The following is a 21,228-nucleotide window of genomic DNA, read 5'->3' as shown; positions in this document are numbered from 1 at the left end:
TCAGGCGGTCCGGAAACAACAGTGGCGGCGGGTTTACCGCCACCGTTATTTCCGGACTGCCTGATTTGTAATGAGGCCCAATGACTCAAAAGTAATAGTTTGAAAACCTTTATTATGAAACTTTGTCGGGTTGGTGTAATACCTACCTGGCCTTAACTCTAAGGGGATTGTTCCCTTGACTGATGCTTCTAAGGGCTGTCGATATCTGTAAGTCCAAAACCAAAGTTTGTCTGGGTCCAAACGTATGCTTGCCCTCACTCTTAAACCAAAAGGGATAGGGGATCTTCTTAAAGGAAAAATGGTGGTTAAAAAGGAAATGTAAATCACAGCTGGTTTCAGGTAGTCTTACCAATAGGTGTAGCTCTGCCAGTTAAAAAATAGTTCAACTCCAAAGGGTTGCCCTCAGAACCTTCCACGTAGGGCTCTTGCAGCAAGTCAATACATTTCACAATGTCTCTGGGTCTCTTGGGCTTCCCTTCCCCAGGCTCGGACCCCTCTGGCTTAAAAATAAGTCACAGTTCTTTTCGGGCCTCTCAGGGTTCAAGAGATTCACAGTTTCCTACTTTGCAACTCAACTGAGGATTCACAGTTCCATTCAGGCTTCCCAGGGCTCCCTGCCCCAGGTCTCGGCCTCGCCTGTAAAGTTCACAGTGTCCTTGTGAGCCTCTCAGGTTCCCTTCCCCAAGAGTAGCCCCATTTTTTCTTCAAACAAACAAAGTTCTTCTGTCAGGATAGACAGTTCTTATTAGGCCTCGCAAAGTTCCCTTCCCCATGTTTATGCCTCTCTTCATAAAGTTCAACAATGTCTTTTGTGGGCCTCTTAGGGTTCCCTTCCCCAACCGAGGCTCCTCTAGTTTCAAACCAAAGTTCACCTTGTCAGGATGCACCACTCTAACACACAGTTATTTCCATGGAGTAGTGTCAGAGACATTTTTTGAAAACGCTGAGCTTTGTTTCTCTCCCTGTACAACCATGCTGACTTCTGACCCCTCACTTTGTATCTTTTTTCTAGCACCTTTGCTTCCTGTGCCCTTTCCACTCTGGTTTTTCTTCTCTTTCACCTTTCTTTACTTTTGCTGTGCACACATGCACGCTCTTCTAACTTTACTGCGCCTCTTGCACACCCCCTCTTGTCTTCATTGTGCTCCTGGCACACACTGTTACTCCTTTGGATGTGCACCCTGCACCTTCCTTTCCTTTTGCCATGCCTCTTGCACTTTTTTCAGCCTTTGGGTCGCTCATTCCCTCTTTTCCTGCTTTTGGGTTGCTTGGACCCTCTTTCCTGTTTTCAGGTCGCTTGCACCCTTAATTTGCTTTCTCTCGCTTTTACTTTCCCTTTTCCAGTCTGTTGGCCCGCTTGCGCCTTCTCTTGGCTTTCTATTGCTTTGTCACTTTTCAGTCTGTTGGATCACACCCCTTTCCGTTATATTCTTTAAAGTTCACTTTCCTCTTATCTCTGTTTATTTCCAGGCCGCAAGCGCATCTTTCTTTATGCTTTTCTTTCTCTTGCTTTCCGCTTTCTTTAACTTCTCTTTCTTTCTGCTTTCTTTACCTTCGTGCCGCTTACAAATCTTCTCTGCTTCCACTACGGTACAGCCATCTGCACGCTCCCGAGTTTATATCTTTGCTTTCACGAAACTCACCAGGAAGCACGGTGCTCGCGAGCGGTCTCCTCGGGATAGACTGGGTCGAGGTTAGGGTCTCACCACCTGCCCTTCAGACACCCCTGGAACTGACACAAGTCCCAAGGGAATCAGCATTTTTCTGAACCTGGCCAGCAGGTCAAAGTCTGCCTCACTCCTGGTCTCTGGAGACACGTCTCCGTAGCCACGCTTCAGCCCCTCAAACACACAGGGTCAGCCTCTCGGCATGCCAACCTCCTCCCGCTATCCAGGCTTCTCCCACTGCAACTCCGTGCTCCTTGGCTCTCCTGGTCCGATCAGCAACTCCAGCTCGCTCATATTCTTGGACAGAACCACACCTTGTCTACTGGTGTCCTTGTCTACGCCTGTAAGGAACATCACCAGCCCCCCAACAGCCACAGACTGCAGCCTGCGCCACACACCCTCGCAAGACTGGGCTCCCTCCACTTTACACTCACCTAGTCTACTGCTGGTGGCCACACAGCAGACAAAATAGAACGTGGTCTCTGCGAAGTGACCGGATTAGGCCACATTCGTCCAGGGACAAGACAGACTCAAGAGGGACACGGCCACGAGCTTGAGCAGGGGGAGCAAGGTGGGATTTATTTATTTATTTATTTATCCTTTCACACTCCCCGATCGCCACCGAATACATGCTGCATCACTGACCGGAGCACTAGAATAAGAGGTGCACTAGGCGAACGGATAGACACCATACATGACGCCCGATCGGAACTTTACTCCAAAGGAAAGAGCTGAATCACCCGCAACATCAAGAGGTGTCCCCATGCTGTGGTGACACCCTTTTGGGATCGATCCTTCACTGCCAGCGATCATAGGAGGCTGGTCCCCCCAGGACTACGAGTGGAGGAGCAAGGCGGAGGTGGACCCGATCGCAGTGGTGCGAGCATTGACTTTCATTGAGGTGAGTCGGCGGGTGTCGCTCTGCTTTCTGCCCCTGCAATCGACTCATTCCCCCCCTCCACCCCCACCCATGCTGATGCGACCTTCTGGGAGAAACGGGGTGCCCCGACCCCAGTGACATCAGAGGAGGAGCCTATACACGAATCACCGCTTCCCCTCACGTTCGATCCCCACAGCAATCCACCTGAAGTGGCCACTTTCTGGACGTGTACTCATTATTAGTATCTCGGGTGATACATTTTAGAGTGCATGCCCTAGCCACATGTAATACATGCATTAAATACTGGATGCGTAAAAGGGGTGTACAGTCGCACACCCAACCCATCTCTCGCCCCCAGTTTATGGTGATCGAATGTGGTTGGAAGCGCAAGGCGCGCACACCAATCCCTACAAACTATATGGAGACCAAAGGGAGAGGCCTGAGAACAACTCACAGCTGTTTGGCTACAGTGGACGTATAGAAGGGAGGAGACCGACAGACCCTAATAAAGCGGCCTACAGCACTGGAACACGCTTAGTCATTGGGCAAACTACTGGAACTATTCTGAAGACATTTGTATTGCATATTAACCCCGCAACCAAGGAAGGCCACTTACTAACTCTGGATACATCCGTTTTCATTCTGGAGCATTGGGACAGTGGTCATCTGGCATAAGACCACTCTCCAATAGGCAAAACGACATCCTCCTCCCTGCACCGCAAGAAATTGATGAGAACCATTACGCTCTCAAAAGCAGCCAACAGCGCACTAAACCTTGCCCACAGTGCACCCCACCATTAAATACAGAGCTACGTGGAGAGAGGCACCAACAAGAGAGGAGACCCGGACTGTGAGAATCCCACAGTACCCACGGCCAACATGCCTCACAAACTCCCACTCTCCCACAGCATACCGCCCAGACCATTCCTTCAACCACTTACAATAGCCTCACCTACCACAAGAATGATACAAACCAACTCAGTCCACATGCCAAACCACACCCTGCCGCTGTCCCACAATGTACCACCCACACCTGCCCTTCCAATACTATCCGTAGGTTCTTCAACTAGGAGCTCTACAGCTACTTGCCCAGCTCCTATGCTACACAGTACTTCCCACAGCATACAAACAGAAACCCGCACTATGCCGCTCCTCCTGAGAAATCAAAGGCTAGACACCCAATCACACTGCCTCTCAGCCAACACTAAAACATACCCTGTCAAGTCAACCCCGCAGACGCCATCACCCAAGGTCCTCCCACTGAAAAAAAAACATAGTGAAACCACCACTCTCACCAGCATCCCTCCTAAAACAAAACTAGGGACAAATCAGAAAACATATCTCCAATGTGCACTCATTAATGCACGCTCCATCCCAGTGCACGCCATGGAGATCCACAATCTCATCACCAACTTAAACCTAGACATCCTAGCCATTACCGAGACCTGGCTACACGTAGCTTCTGGTCCTGCCATCTGCCAAACCCTACCACCAGACTACATCATCCTACGCCAAGACAGAACCTCCAGTAAAGGGGGAGGTGTCACCATAAAGAATAGGGAATCCCTCAAAGCCAGGCAACTAAAAACTACTGAAGCGGACAACTATTACATGCTATCAGTACAAATATCTCCATCTCCAAATGACAACATAACACTTCTCACTGTATATCGGCCCCCAGACCCCACACCCAACTTCCAATCCAACATCATCCATACACTAGGAGCTAACCTTAAAACAAATACAAGAGCCATCCTTCTAGGCGACCTCAACTTTGGCTACAAAGACCCCAAAGAGAAGAAAGGCTTTGCCCTCTCTAAAGCTCTCCTAGACTTAGGATTCTCTCAGCTAGTCAATGACCCCACACATATCAAAGGTCATATATTAGATTGGCTAGCGGATCACAACTGCGCAGTAGACATAAGTTCCAATACCCCATGCCCATGGACTGATCACCATCTACTGCACTCCTTCATACTCTCCAAAACATCTGCCAACCCAAACTCACCTGCACCAGCCACTATGGCTAGATCCAAGAAACTACTTACCGCAGAAAGAATTATCCCCCTCCTCGACACTTCGGTGCTTGCCCACCCAAATTCCAACGATCCTATAGAACTAGTAGAGATCTACAATACCACTCTAAAAAAGGTACTAGACACATAGCCCCATTGGAATTCAAAAAAGCCAAGCACATTCTACTTGTGAACTCTTGGTTCACACAAGAACTCTCGGACACCCGCACTGCTAAAAGAAAAGCACTAACTCCATGGCAAACAAACCCTTTTACCATCACAAGAGATACATACACCAAAATCGCCAAACAATATAAACATGCCATCGCCAAGGCCAAAGCCGACACACACAATTCCAGAATCCAGAAAGTCAACTCCCAATCAAAAGAGTTATTCACCATTTACAAAGAACTGTCCATCCCTCCCACATCCACACAACCTATAGAAAAAAACGAAACATGGTGCAACAACATTCAACACGCCCTGTTAAACTAAATCACAACTCTCCAAAACAAAATCAAGACTCAATACGACAAACTGCCCAAAATCACTCCGCCCTCATCTGAGCCAACAACCCTCCAGATGGTCCAAGACCCTCCACACTCCACAAACAAGCCTACACTCTTCTCATTCAGGGAAGTAACAATCCCTGAAGTCTTACTAATCATGAAACGCATCAAACCATCGCTATGTAAAGGAGACATATGCCCAGCCAATCTAATTAAAGATTGTGCAGCTGCCCTGGCCCCATTTGTCACCACTTTCATAAATGCCTCCTTCGCCAACAGCACTGTCCCATCAGCCCTTAAGGAAGCGTGGATTCGACCACTATTAAAGAAACCCACCTTAGACCCAGACTCCCCTAACAACTACCGTCCAATCACCACCGTACCATTTCTGCTAAAGATATTGGACAGAGCTGCCTATATACAGATACAGTCATACCTGGAAACCCACAACATATTAGGAAAAAGGCATGGAATCAACCCTACTAGACCTCAAGAACCAACTACTAGAAGCCATGGACAAAGGTCAATCGTCACTCCTCCTACTCCTGGATCTCTCTGCTGCCTTTGACTTGATTGACCACAAGATCTTATGTAAACATCTAGCTGACAATGCCCAATTCTCCCAAGAGGCCACCGCCTGGATCACTTCCTTCTTGGAGGGCCGAGCTATGCGGGTCTTTTCGGACCAACCCTCAGCTTCTCCAACTCTGATTGAATGCGGAGTACCCCAAGGATCCTGTACAGCCCCCACCCTCTACAACCTCTTTACCCTCCCATTTTTCAGAGACCTAGAAGACTTTAGCATAGCTTTCACAAACTATGCCGATGACACACAATTTCTTCTCCCCTTAACAGGAAACTACGAACAAGACCTCCACACCCTGCAGCTAACATATGCACGCATCCAGGCTTGGATGGCAGCCAATGGGCTCTGCTTAAACAGGAGAAAAAACTGAAATCCTGCTAGTAGGCCCCAAAGAAGCCCTAAAAAAACTGAATGTGAAGTATAATTCATTCATTATTGAGAATATTACCATTACAGCCTCCACATCAGTGAAAACCCTTGGGGTTTACCTCGACTCTACCCTAACTATGGACAGGCAAGTCAGCGCCATCTCATCCGCCGCTGCCCTCACCACAAAAATTATAAATGCAGTAAAACCCCACCTTTCTACAAGCAATATCCTCAACATTGCGAGAGCCACAATTGGAGCAAAACTTGACTACTTTAACATCCTTCTCATAGGCACTTCTACCAATAACATTAACAGACTACAGATTGCACAAAACAACGCCCTCAGGGCTGCCCTCAGCATCCCCAAGAGAGAGCACATCTCCCAGGCAAGAAAGGACGCTCATTGGCTCCCAATCAGAGAACGCATAACATTCAAAGCCCTCACCATCATACACAAGTGCCTCGTCAAGACCGCCCCAGCCTACCTAGTAGACAGAATACACCAGCCTACAGCCCACAGACCTAAACGTGACCAATACTCCCACCTACTATCCGTCCAGGCGTTCAACCGAGCTAAAGCTGGCGGCACCAGCTTTGAAGTATTAGCCCCAATAGCCTGGAACGCACTACCTCTCAATTTAAGAAGCGAAGAATCTCTCACAGTGTTCAGAAAACTGCTAAAAACAAAGTTATTTAACTAACACCTTTTACAAATGTACTTTCTACACCCTGTTCCACTGTAACCCTTGGAACTCTTTCTCTACACTGTCACTGAACATATACCAACTTCTTCACTACCTTTTTATTACCTGTCCTAATGTAATAAGTAAATTGCCATAACAACGCCACGATGCCTCCGGGCCGCTGGGTGCTTTATAAATTCAAATAAAATAAATAAAATAAAAAATAAAATAAGTAAAGGGTCAAGTTGAGTCAGGTGTGAATAGTCAGAAAAAAGTGCCTGGCCTTGTCTGACTCTACTAGTGGGACAATTCAAAGGTGTTACATGATAGGCCTCATTTTGTATTCCTATGTTGTTTCTATGGGTAATCCTGAGTGGGCCCGATCACCTCTTCCTCGTCCCAGTACTTATTTGAAATGGGGATGGGGTGTGATTGGAAATACCCCACTAAGGCTGAGGGAGAGTGGGTTGGTGTATAATTGGGAAAGGAGGAATGCCATGTCTCTCCCTCAGGTATTCTCCTCCCAAAACCCGCATGTGACCTTCCACTCAGGCGATCCTGCCTCGCTTGTCCACCTCCATCCAAAAGCGATGGCCCTTCCCTGGCTACCTGAATAGAAGATCCCAGGTGAGAAGGTGGGAGAAGACTGTCAGGTTTCTCACACCTGCCACTCACAGTCTCTCAGGAACAGTTTCTCAGGCACAGTCTTGCAGTCAGCCAAAGTTTCTATCACCCCCTCTGTATCGATTCATCTAGATTTTCATGTTAATTCCTACCTTATATCCATCTTCGACACTTTCTTTCTCTCTGTCACTCTTTCTGTCTTATTTGCTCTCTCCTCCTCTCTCTTTCTCTCCCTCTAACTGGGGAGTGTGTTGTGGTTGGAGTGAAGGGGCCAACAGAAGGCAAAGTAAGAATTAAAAGCTGAATGGAAAGTATTTTAGGCAGATTGTCACTGAAAGTATAAAGTAATTTAATCTTCAAGAATCTCACATTCTTATACTAAAACAACTACCCTATAAGCATGCATATTGATCTGTGTGTAGTAGTTATACATTTCATAACCGGGGGCTTGACTTAGTTGAAGAACTCAAAGTATGCATGGAACGTAAGCTTGTTATTAAGCATGCTACAAAGCATGGCATTTTCAGGCAAGCAAGTGGGAGATTTGGAAGTGGGAATATTTTACTAAATTGGGAGTAAAATGGTTTTTAGGGAGTCCAATTCCCAATGGGAGTATTTTATATGCGGATAAAAATAAGTTTTGACTGGAAAGTGAAAATGTTTTTTTAATAATTATTTCTTTGCACCTAGTTATTCAAGCACATACAAAAATACAGGTTTACTTCTTCCCATCAGGCAGTAATAGTTTCTTCCTGTGGTTCTATGTGCACTACTGGTCCAAACATATCCCTGGAGCTTTGTGGGTGAAAGCTATTTTTTGTTGGGAGTATTTTTACACCCTATTTATTTTTTTGGCTAGTATTTGCCCATTTTCCAGGAGTAAAAGTGGCTGATACACCCCTTATCTGTAGGACTGAGTAGAGCAGCTGCTTCAGTTTTCCTGGAGGTAAATGGTGAGGCATGCATGTTGCCCAAGTTTTTCTCAGTCGAAAGTGGGCAAATGACAGTCACATTATGGGATCTTCCTTACATAAATGGTATCATGTTTTCATAAATGGTGATGGTATCTTTGCGGGGTCTTGGTACTGCACAATATTCCCATCTTGTTGCAAACAATAATTATCAAGCAGTACATGCTCTCGTAAAAAAGGTCTCAAATATATATATCTGCATCCTATTTCAGTGGGGTACACCCATATTATATGCCTTTGTTTTAGATGATTAATTGTAAGTGAGTATAATGCTCTGTTGGACATCATTCATAGCCATGGGGAATGGGACTTGAAGCTGTGTTTCAACATTATTGATATCAACTTTGGATGTTCAAATGCATTTCATGAGCCTCTGTAGCAGCTGGTGAAAGCTGCAGGGTTTCTGCCTCAGCTGCTGATATAAAATGATAGGAGTATATAATTAGCTAGCAGACTTTATTTTAAACGGTTGCAATCATGGAGCAATATTACAAATTCCAAAGCTCATAACAAATTTCCATTCACTTTGTTTGTTTGTTTGTTTGTTTATTTTATTTGTTTAGCGCTCCAGACCCCGGGGTAGAAGGGCGCGTTAGAGGATGGTTACAACATTGAGAAGTATCTTGGAGTTGCATACTTCGTACATACATACTTATAATACATATAAAATAAAATGGAGTACAGTTTCCAGTTTGTATAGAATACAATTATCAATATACAGTTTCAATGTACAGTCATATACAATACATGAGCCAGTTACCGAGCAGGGGTGTGAGGTCGGGTGTTAGTGGAGCTACTCTTTGTTTAGGAGCCAACTGATGACCTGCTTCCTGAAGATCTGGAAGGACTTGATCGTTTTCATGTTGAGAGGTAGGGTGTTCCAGAGTTGGGAGGCAAGTACTGTGAAGCGGGCCCCTCCCGCTCTTTTTAGGTGGAATCTGGGCACTGTCAAGCATAGAGTGTTGGAGGATCTGGTGGTTCTGGTAGCAGGTTTCATGGTAAATTTGTTAGCTAGATATGGTGGTGCTATGTGATTGAGGGACTTGTACGTGAGGCAGATGGTTTTTAAGTCAATTTTCTGGCGTATAGAGAGCCATTTGCAGGCTTTCCTGGTAGTGGAAATATGCTCTCATCTGGGAATGTTGAGGGCTGCGCGCAGAGCGTTATTTTGTTGTACCTGTAGCTTGTTGAGTACGGATTGGTTGGCACCTAGGTACAGGCTGTTGCAGTAGTCCAGTCTGGATTGTATGAGGGCTCTGGCGAGGGTGAGGCAGCTGTTGGGTGATAGGAAAGGTCTGCTGGCCCTAATGAGCTTGCTGGTGTAGGCAGAGGCTGAGGCGATCATATTGGTTTGTTTGGCATCCAGATAGAAGCCGAGGGTTTTCACGCTTTTGGCAATAGGGATGGTGTGACCATCGATCGTGATGTTGTTGTAGCTGGGATTGAGTCTAGTTAGGGTGTTAGGGGAGCCGACAATAAGGAGCTCTGTCTTCTCATCGTTCAGGCAGAGGCCATGCAAGGCCATCCATGCCTGAATGATGGAGAATATTTTGTTGATCCGGGCGACGTCTGCTTGGTAATTGCCTGTGATGGTGAGGAGTATCTGGGTGTCATCTGCGTAATTTGTGTAGGTGACACCCAGATGGTCCAGTTGGTCAAATAGAAGCTTTGTAAATATATTGTACAAAGTGGGGGATACACAGGATCCCTGTGGGACTCCGCATGTGATGGGGATGGGGTCTGCTTCAGATGTTGTTGAGAACACCTGCATAGTTCTGTTTGCCAGGAAGGATTGTATCCATGTGATAGCAGAGGAAGAGAAGTGGGCTGTGGTGGCTAGGTGACTACAGAGGATTTCATGGCTGACCAGGTCAAAGGCCGCTGAGAGGTCTAGGAGGAGTAGAATTGTGGCATTGCCTTTATCTTTAATTTCATCAATCTGGCTTTTGAGATCAACAAGGGCAGTTTCTGTTCCATGTTGAGGTCTGAAGCCAGATTGACATATTCCTAGCAATTGGTTGGATTCCATCTATTCCTGAATGTGGATGTAGGCGACTCTGTCCAGGATTTTTAGGAGGAATGGGTCTGTGGTGATGGGCCTGTAGTTGGTGGGTATGGCTGGATCAAGGGATTGTTTTTTCAAGAGCGGGAGAACCCATGATTGTTTTAGGTTGCTGGGGATAGAATTATTGGTGGAGGATAGGTTAATAAGTTTGGTAATGAAGGGGGAAAGCTCTCTGGCTGCATCTTTTATGATCTGGGCGGGGCAGCTGTCTCCTTTGCATTTTGAAGGTTTTAAGGCAGTGATGATTTTTTGAACTTCCGCAGTGGTAACTTTCTTAAACGTGAAGCCCGAACTGGTGTAGTTGGACGTGGGTGGGCTGGGGTGGGTGATCTTGTTGTTGGAGAGTTGTTGGCGCTTGTCCTCAATTTTGGTTTGGAGTCCTGAGATTTTGTTGTTGAGGGCGTTTTCGATGCTGGTGCTCCAGGATTTGTCTTTCAAACAGGTGTCTGGAGGTGAAATAGGGTTTTCTAGTTCCTTCAGAATTTGAAATAATTCTTTGGTGGAGGATCCTGCCTGAGCAATCCTGGTGTTGTATACATCTTCTTTGGTGCGAATTATCTCACTTTTGTAAAGTGAGGATAAGTTTGTGAGGTTGGATTTGTTTTCCGCAGTGGGGTTAGTTTTCCAGGTGTGTTGTGCCTTGGCTTCTTTTTTCTGGGTAATTTGAGCTCATGGGTGTGCCACGAGTTCAGATGAGCTTTGGGTTTGTCTTTGCGTAGTTTCAGGGGGGCAACGGTATCCATTGCCCTAGCCATGGAGTTATTTAAGGTGTCAATCAGCAAGTTTAAGTCAGCGTTGGCTGGGAGAGCATTGAGGGTGGGTAGGATCAGTGGTAGTAGGGCTTCAGCAGTGATGTTACGTTTATTCCTAGTGGGACAGGCTCGTGCCGGGGGGTATTTATTGGGAGGTATCTGCTTAATGTTGATCTCAAGAGGAATCAAGTGATGATCAGTCCATGCCAAAGGTTGGGGATCCTTGCAGGTTGTATTGTAGTTGTAAATTGCTACCCAGTTGAGGGTTCTGCCCTTACGGTGGGTGGGTAGTGAAATGAGTTGTGTGAAGTCATGATCTGTTAGGACATTGGCTAGGGATGCAGCATGTGTATCGTGCGGGTCCTGGTAACCGAGGTTGAAGTCCCCGAGGATCATGATTTGTGCTGATGGTTTGGAATTTTCAGTGATGATAGATGTGATGTCTTCTTCAAAGACCCCGGGGTGGCCTGGGGGTCTGTATATGAGGTGGAGGGTGATCGTGGTTGTGGGGGAGGTTTGCAGTTTGGCTGTGAGTATCTCGCAAGATGTGAGTGAGACTGTAAAGGCTAATCTGAGGTCTAGGGAGGATTTGGAAATGATCGCTACACCTCCACCTCTAGCGTTAGGTCTATCAGTTCTGAGGATAGAGTAATTGTCCGGAATGGCTAACGATAAATGTGGTCCGGACGCCTCATGAAGCCAAGTTTCTATTAGGGCTAGGAAGTCCAGGTCATTGGTAAGAATTATGTCTGCAATTTCTGTGGGGTGGGCAGCCAGGGATCTGATATTGAGTAGGGCACCTTTTAATGTGGGAGTTGTGGGCTTATTTGGCGCATTGTGCTTCGTAGTGGTTTTGGTGTTAGGTTTGGAATTGGGCCTAGTAGTTGTAGTGGGGAGCCTGGAGCCTAGTCTGTCGTTGCGGGTTGTGAGTGTGGGAGCGAGGGAGTGGGGGCTTAGGCCGGGGGGCTTGGAACAAGCGGGATGTTTGGTATTCAGTTTAGTTTTGTTGGACTTAGTGATAGGGCTGGGGTGACTGTGCGTTGTGTTGGCTGGGGGGCCTAGGTTGACATGGGAAGTGTGACAGTGGTGGTGAGTGGGAGGGAAGGGGGATGCAGAGGGTAGGAACGGTGTGGGGCAGGGGATGGAGTGGTGTCTAGGGCACCCTAGTTTAGCCAGGCCATCCTGGCAGGCTATGTAGCTGTTACTGCTACAGGGTACATTGTCCAGCGTTATGCAGAAAGGGAACATGATTAGGGCAAGCCAGAAGATCATGGTCTGGCAACAACGATGTGTAGTGCTGGAGGCTGATGGCACTAGTTGGGGGAGCGGGCCAAACTAAGGCTGATAGTGGCTAGTTTGAACTGGGTAGGGTAGGCTAGAGGGCAGTAACTGGTTTGAGGGTAAATGGACTCGAGCTAAGGTGCAGCAGTTTTCTATCAGGGAGTGGTAATTTAAACTAAAGGGCGGAGGGGCAGACTTTAGCTTGAAGTTAACACATTATCTAGAAAAACAACCAGATTCAATGGTGCAATTGGTACCATTATAGATACCATTATCATATAACATTCCTGGATATTGCCACCCCATTTCCCCGGTAATCTCAGCAATTGATGGGATGGCGCCAAAGTCTCTAATAATCGTGTAACAATAGGCTCTGTAGTTGTGACTTGTGGGTTAGTGCTGGAAAGTCTCTGTCATATTCCAGGATCAGGGCCCAAATGTCTGTGAACCGATGCAACATACCCTCCCTGGCCGCGGTAAACTTTTCTGCCACCAGGATATGCCAGACCTTGATCCACCTTAAGGACATCGATGGGCCCTCAGGGGATTTCCAAGTGCGGGCAATCGTGATTCTCGCTGGCAAGTGGAGCTGGGTGATTAGCTTGGCCATCACCCCAGGTTTAGGATAGATTCCCTGAACCGGTGTACCCAGTAGGATTACTTCGGGTTGCAACAGAACTGCGGTTTGTGTCAAAGGTAAGTACCCTTTTTCAAAACGTACCAACAAGGGGGCAGTCCCACCACCTGTGAAAATATGTATCCTGCACCATATATTTTGACCAACACATTGGGTTCAAAGAATTCTGAATATGCTGTAGCTGCACCGGGTGTAGTACCAACAGAGCAGCAATTAGAGGGAACTTTAATTGTTTGTCACACATCTCGATGAGGAACAGTTCCTCCTCGAGATGTACACCAAGGTTTTTTCCTCAATCAGGTGTGAGATTGGCCCATTCTTTATGGGGCCTGACACAAATGTGTGGCTTTAAATGCAAACTGCAATATATAACTGCAAAAGCCCAAACTATTGGCCTTGCAAATAATTTTTCATCACACTGCAACTGCTCTGCAATAGCAGTTTTACAAAACAGAAGGTTTGTAGAGAGCTTTTTCAAGAGGTGTTCTCAGTGGAGAAAGTACCAACAAATCCCACCTTTTCATCGGCCAGGCTGATGCACTTCACATCAACACACTCAAACTTACAACAGTGATATATAAGGGGAGAGGAAGTGTGGGAATGGTGTTCCAATCCCACTCAGTTACAGTCTCATTGCATAAAGGCATATCTATCTATTTTAAAATGTTATCCATAGTGGACTGAGTAAAAGAATGGAGATAATGAATGACTTGAGTAGATCAATAATGTGGAAGTCTTAGCCTTCCAAGAGGCCGGGTAGTTATCTCTGATGGCAGCTGAAGGTGTTCTCGTTTTTAAGAAGATGCAAATAAAACATGTCAGAGGTCTTCCTTCTTCAGGTTTTTCTATTTAGTTTTACTTTATTGCTTTCATGGGAATAGTGAGGAATTGTATTTTATTGCCCTAATATTCTGTGTGTTAAAAGACAAAATCCCCCATTGTGATTTAATTGAGGTACATTTCTACAATGGACCAACACCAAAGGGAGTCAAAAACCTTCTGAAACACTATGAAAATGTTAAGCTCCTGTATGGAAAATATGTATGTCATTTTAGATTTGAGCTTGTGAGTACCTCTGTGTATTGTATTTTTAATGCCAAGTACAGCTACCAGGGCTTTGCAATCAAAGGTTTTGAGGTATGGGTATTTGTTCTTACCCCGGCCTATTTTGATTGATTGATTGATTGATATTTTATTTCTATCGCACTCGTACACAAGTGTTTCAGAGCGCGACAAGACAAGGGTGGGGAACAGGGGAGAACAAAACAGCGATCTTACTAGGCCTAGTGACATTGAGAACGCGCAAGTGCATGGGAGAGGGGGGAGGGGAAAAGTGCATGGAAGGGGGGAGAGGTGGAAAGTGCGAAGCAGAGGAGAAACAGATAAATAACAATAAATAAATAAAAAAGGCAACAAACAGTGGTAATGCAGCCAGCAATTTGCAAGTGCTAGCATTAAGGCAGCAGACAGGGTAGGTCTGATAAGTGCAGGAAGAAAAAGGGGGGGGGCTGTATGGGTAGAGATACAACCCCAGTGCAAGGGGTGGCCCGGAGGCAGTGCGGGAGGGTGGCAGGATGAGCAGGTAAATGGGCCGAAAAGACAGAGGGTGGCCAGGTGCATGGTGCGAAGAGAGAACAGATCAGCAGGGGAGAGGGCGAGCGAAGGCAGAAGAAAAGAGGAAGGTCTTGAGGTGCTTCCGGAACCGAAGATGGTTCTCCTCAAGTTTTAGAGTGGCAGGGAGGCTGTTCCAGAGGGAGGCCCCAGCCGAAGACAGAGATCTACCCCCAGCTCGTTTCTTAGAAAAACGACTGACCCTGAGTGAGTTGGAGGTAGAGGAGCGAAGAGCTCGAGAGGGGAGGTATTTGCGGAGGGATAGCTGAAGGTATTTTGGACCCAGGCCCCAGAAAGCCTTGTGGACAATGCAGAGGGTTTTGAATTTAATCCTTGCATCCACTGGGAGCCAGCGGAGAGATTTCAGAGCTGGAGAAATACGATCCCAGGGCTTGAGGCCAAGGACAAGTCTCGCAGTCCTGTTCTGGATTAGTTGCAGAGGGCGGAGAATAGAGGCAGGTAGATTTAGAAAGAGGCTGTTACAGTAGTCCAAGCTAGAGAGAACCAGAGCTTGAGATACCATGAGCTTCTGGGGGAAGGAGAGGAAAGGCAGAGTACCTCTGAGGAGGTGCAGTCGGAAATTTGACTTTTTAGAGACCTCAGATATGTGGGTGGAGAAGGAAAGGGTGGAGTCAAAGATGACCCTGAGGTTCTTAGCATCGCAGGTGGGGGTAGAAGGAGGGCCAAGGGAGGCCGGCCAGAGAGTGAGGGGAAAGAATGGTGAAGGTGTGCCGATGAGGAGGATCTCCGTCTTGCTGGCATTCAGACAAAGATCATTGGCGGCACACCAATCTTGAATGGCAGTTAGGCAATCAGAGATGAGAGAGGGAGAGGAGGTGGCAGAGGGCAGCTTGAAAATGAGTTGAGTGTCGTCAGTTTAGCACTGGAAATTTGAGCAGAAAATGGCAATGCAGTGGGTGAGAGTTGCCAGGTATTGGTTGAAAAGCCAGGGCGAGAGGTTAGACCCCTGGGGAACACCACAGGTAGAGAGGAAGATAGATGAAAGGAAGGACCCAAGTTGGACCTGGGAGGGTCGATCTGAGAGGAAAGAGGTCAGCCAGGCCAGAGCCTGATCAGTGATACCCAGGTTTTCACGGAGACGGTTGAGCAGGATGGTATGATTGACCGTGTTGAAGGCAGAAGAGAGATCGAAGAGGATGAGGACAGATGGAATGTTAGAGTCAAGGTTGGTGAGCAGATCTTCACGGATGTTTAGGAGAGCAGTTTCCGTGCTTCTGGCAGCTCTGAAGCCAGACTGGTGGTCATGGAGACAGCCAACCGAATTGAAATGAAGGTTAAGCTGAGAGATGGCCAACTTTTCCAGGAGTTTGCCAAGAAACTGAGTAATGGAAATTGGGCGATAGTTAGCTGGACGAGAAGGATCAGCTGTGGGTTTCTTGAGAAGAGGATGCATAAAGGAGTGCTTTAGAGGGGAGGGGAAGGATCCAGAGGCTAAGGAGTGGTTGCAAAAATCAGCGAGGGCCGGAGCGAGGGTGGCAATGTGGTCCTTGATGGTTTTAGAGGAACAGGGATGAACCTGTTTTGAAGAGGCCTTCATAGATCAGACTTGTCTAGCAACTTCGTCAGGGGTGAAAAGAGGAAAGGACGAGAAGGATGGTGGGAGGGTGGCTAAAGGAGGGTCAGCAAGCACAGATGGAGAGGGAAGAGGAGGAGTGTGGGTGGAGAGGGTGGACAGGTTGTCCTGTTTTTTTTTTTAATGAAGTGAGAGGCAAGGGCATTGCAAAGAGCCTGGGAGGCAACAGGAGGGGTAGAGACTGCCGCAGGGTTGGCCAGCTCCTTGCAGATTTTAAAGAGTTCGGCCGAGTTTTTAGATGCCGCAGAGACACGAGCTTGAATGTGGACTCTCTTCTTGGTGAGGACAGAGAGTCGGTATTGCCTTTGTAGCAGGCGACAGGCCAGTTTGTCAGAGGATGAACAGGAAGTCCTCCATTTCCTTTCAGCTGCCCTACACTTACGTTTAAGTGTAGCTAGGTCAGAGTCATACCAGGAATTGCACTTGGCTTTGGACTTCAAACGGATCCTCATGACAGGGGCAAGAGCATCAAGCGTATCAGAAATTGAAGAGTAGAGCAGAGACAGGGCTATATCAGGATGCGAGACAGCCAAAGGTAGAGGGGGGGAGAGAAAGTGGCGGCAAAAGCCTCAACTGACACACGCTTCATGGGCCGGATGTCCGAGAAGGTAGGTGGCAGTGTTGGGGTAGGCTTGGCTTGGGGGGAAGAGCGGGAGAGATGAGATGAGAGGAGGGAGTGATCGCTCCAGGAGAGAGGAGTGGTCAGAGGGATGGAGAGTGGGAGGTCAGAGGAGATCAAGACATCGAGTGTGTGCCCTGCAGAGTGAGTCGGGCCAGAGGGGAGGATGGACAGGGAGAGGGAGTCACAGAGGTCACGGAAGAGTACAGCGGAGGAGCAAGGAAAGTCTAAATGTATATTTAGGTCACCGAGGAGGCGGAGTTGAGTGGTAGAGACCAGGAGGGAGGAGGAGAGGTCTGCCCACTCAGAGAGAAATTAGGTGATTTGACCAGGAGGCCGGTAGATGGTAACCACAGTAAAAGAATGGGTAGGCGAGAGAGAAAGCCTACAGACAAGGCATTCAAAAGAGAAGTAGGTCTGAGTGGGAATGATAGAGGCAGGAATCCACTCAGGAAAGATCAGGGCTACCCCCCCCCCACTGGACTGGGAGGATCTGGGTGCTGAGAGGATCTTGTAGCCATCAGGGAGGAGAGTGTAAAGCTTGTGACTGAACTGGCCGTGAACCATGTCTCAGTAAGACCAAGGACATCAAGGTCTAGTTCTTCAAGGAGGTGGCAGATGTCAGAGGAGTGTTTGACGGCAGAGCGAGAGTTGAGAGTGGCAATATGAAGAAGGTTGCCAGCCTTAAAGACCTTCCGGGGAGGGGTACAGATCTGAGGTACGCCCTGTGGAGGAGAAAGAGCCCTCAGAGAGGCAGAGGAGGAGGAGGAGAGCGAGGGCAAGGTAGCCAAGGGATGAGAGGAGGAGACAGCAGGAGATGAAAGGAAATTGATGAGGCGAGGGAAGCGCCTATCAAAGAGGAGGAGATTGGCCTGAGGGCCTTGGACCATGACAGTGCCATTTAGGTAGACATTAATGATGACTTTAGAGGAGTCGAAGCAAGCCATGAGAACTTCCCAGCGAGTGCCAGCATTAATGGGAGAGGAGGAGATAGGGCAGAGCACAGAGACCATATGAGGAGTCCATAGATCTGACGAAGGAACAACAAAGAGGATGTCGGTAAGGGTCTGTCTGGCGGAAGCATTTGAGTAGGTGTCGGCGATAGGAAGACCAGGATTAGAGGCCGAGATATACCTTTTGAACTTCTTCCTACCAGACTTTGTAAGAAGGGAAGGATAGTCAATGGAGAAGCAGTTGGAGAATAGGAGAAACAGAAAGCGCCATTGGGGTGGAAGTAAGGAGAGGGTGGAAGTAAGCAGAGGATGGAGATACTGAGGGGGCTAAGGCAGGTAGGTGTGAGATAAAAGAGAGTGGTGAGGTCACTGGGCTGGCGAGTTAGAGAGAAGAAACAGTATACAAGCAAAATACAGAGAATTTCACAATGGGCAGCAAGATATGACTTTGTAGCACAAAGCAAAAACAGCAAGATTTGACTTTTTAGTACAAAGCAAAAACAGCAAGATTTGTCTTTTTGGTACAAAGCAAAAGCAGCAAGATTTGACTTTTTCAATCTTGGAATCGGATGTTAGCAAAGGGTTTTAGGAAGCACTGCACAGCAGGATGACAACATGGGAGCAACAAGCAGGAAGTACAGTGATAGTCAAAGGCAGTAGAAGTGAGTCCATGAGGAGGGAACTAACCCATAGTTCTGGAGGTGGCAAAGTCAAGGCAGTCCGGATTTCTTAGAGGAGTGAGGTGGCAGCATCATTGTGGTTAAGGTGCAGGGGGGACCCCAATTAGCGTTCCGGAAGCGGACAGGGAGCAGACAGGGGCCTTGCAAGTGGGCCTTTGCTGAGACGGCCTGCCGGTCTCTGATTGGATGGAAGAAAACACTGCAGCACAGGAAGAGGTGATTCAGCACAGCCTGCCTACACAACAAAGAAAACCACGGCGGCCATCTTGGAAGGGCCAAAAACAGTCAAATAAGCAGAAATAGTAGGAAAAAACGAGTGCTTTCAAAATAGCAACGCAGCTCCAGGTATTAAAAAGCTCAAAATATGACTGCACAATGAAAATGCCAAATAAAACAGTCCTTTCCAACACTATTATGCAAATTTCCTCTATTTTTCTTTTTCTTCTTTTTTTTCAAATTTCGATTTTCAGGTTCAATAATTCCCCAGGAGGTGCATTAATGCACAGAAAGTGCACCTACCTAATGCAATGGTCAGCAGCCAGGCACAAACTCCACATGTGCAGGAGAACAACAGATGGCCAGGTGGGTGGAAACAGGACCTCCCTCCCAGTGAGAAGCAGATGAAAGAAAAAATGAAAATACTCTTTTTCTGCTGAGGCTTTTGTCCTGCTTCATAGCATCTTGCCATTGTTGTGGGACTATTAGTGTATTTTCCTACTCCAAGAATGTTTTCATCCTTATGACTTATTTGTCCTGATTTTTCTATTTTCTTATTGAATCGTGATGAACAGTCAGAAGTTGTATTCTTACCTCCTTGTACATAGACTAGTTCAATTATATGTTCTTGTAGTTTATTTCCTTACCCTTGGGTGCATTTTGTCCAGGCCCTTCATTGTCAATATTTCTTTTAATGTTTCATGGTCCAGGCAACCCTCGAACTTGATGCCCCATTTGAATGCTCTGAACGTCTCCATGGCCCATTGGATGTCCTTATGTCCTTAAGGATGTTCCTTATGTATGGTAGAACTCCTAGGTTCCTTCCATTTGTATCAGTACTGCACCCAGTCCTTTGTTGCTTGGATCAGCTATTCATAATTATCCTCCTCCTAAATATATAAACAAAAAGCGGTGGTGCCCTGTCTAATACTTGATAGACCTTTCAGAACTCTTTTTTGCATACTTCATCCCACTCAAAAGTCTGTCCTTTTTTTGCTGAATGCATCATGTTGACTGTACTCACCTCAAAACTGGCTATGCAAATCATTTGTACATTGTAATCCAGTTAAGGAGTCTGTCTGATGATGTTCACCAGCTCTCTTGTTGGTTCCACATCTCTGCCTGAAATGACATGTCCCAGGAACTCTATCTCTCCTCTGTTCATTTTACCTTGTTCAGTCTCATACCATTCATTTCAATATGTTCCTGTGTTCTCCCCTATCCTTTCCATAAACCAGGATGTCATCTTGGAATAATAAATTAAAAACCCAGCTCCACCCTCAAAATCATCTAACCACACTGGGATAATCCTTCCCGTGTCATGAAGGCCATTGTGATTCTGGGTTCAGGTGTACTTGGGGATACGCCTGATGTGGAGTGTTTGGCATTTCCCATTGTGGTCAGCAATTGCCCTATATTAGTCAGTGGATCCCTGCCGACATATGCATTTGTTCAATTACATCAGATCAATGCATAGTCTCAGCCCCCCTTTAAGTTTATAAACTGTGACAAGGGGCTGCACCCACTCTGCTGCCTTGATGCCTTTTCATTCCAAACTTTAATTTTTGCTTGATCTGTACACATATTGTCACAGGCACACTGAGTACTTTGTGTACCATTGTTACACTACTTTTTCCTGTTTTGAAGTTGATCACAAACATCCTCTTCACCCCTCCAGTAACAGCTGACCCAGTACTATGCAAGGTCAAAGGCTCAAAAATAGTCAATTCATATCTCACTAGCACCTCATGGTGAGCAACCTGGCTTCAGGAAAGCAGAATTCCACACCCACTTTTAACAGATACTAAACCCACAGCTTCCCCACACACTGCAAATGCTATTAAAATGAATTAATATAAAGGAAACATAAAATACTGTATTGCCCCCCCACCTTTGTCAAAAAATTCCCATTTCCTTTTAGATGCCATTACATGAAACACTGCCTCTTCCCTCCCTGTGCTCACTTTTAATCAACCTGTTCTTCTCTGTCTATATTCCCTATCTATATACATTGCACATCACTAGCTCTCTTGTAGTTAAGTATGTCTGCAGTGCAGCTGCACTTTACATCTATGTGCTTGCCAAACCTGTAGGTTCTCCACCACACACACAGCAACATGAAATTGAAATGCATGGTTAAAAATGTAATCATACAATATTATTTACCAAATTCATATTTCCCTTCTACACACCATCGCATGCCTTCCCTTCCTGTGCTCACTAGTACCCAAACTGTTTTTCCCTATAAATGAATGTTCTGTTTCAGTTGCACTATTGCATCCTGAGGAAGAGACCCATGTGGTCATGAAAGCTTGCAGGCAAAAACATGCAGTTAGTCTAATAAAGGTATTATTTTTGAAAGTCTGATCTACGTGTTTGGCACATTGGGCCTCATTTCAAGTTTGACAGTAAATATTGCAGTATTTCTTCCAGATGGAATTACGGTTACCGCTCACATTGTAGGTGGACTTTTCGCCATATTATGATCTCATGGCTGGTTATCATTTGCCATGAGT

At 46.6% G+C, this 21,228-nt stretch overlaps 1 protein-coding gene across 1 annotated transcript in view; it reads left to right on the top strand.

Annotated features, from left to right (window-relative positions):
* Positions 1 to 21,228, top strand: part of LOC138497230 (band 4.1-like protein 4B) — a 471,210-nt gene that overhangs the window by 302,777 nt on the left and 147,205 nt on the right. The window lies entirely within an intron of this gene.

Source organism: Ambystoma mexicanum, chromosome 5q (genome assembly GCF_040938575.1).
Source record: "Ambystoma mexicanum isolate Mex_15411 chromosome 5q, UKY_AmexF1_1, whole genome shotgun sequence".
NCBI classification, from domain to species: domain Eukaryota; kingdom Metazoa; phylum Chordata; class Amphibia; order Caudata; family Ambystomatidae; genus Ambystoma; species Ambystoma mexicanum.
Note: the sequence above shows the minus strand (reverse complement) of the source record. Positions and strands in the feature narration are given on the sequence as shown.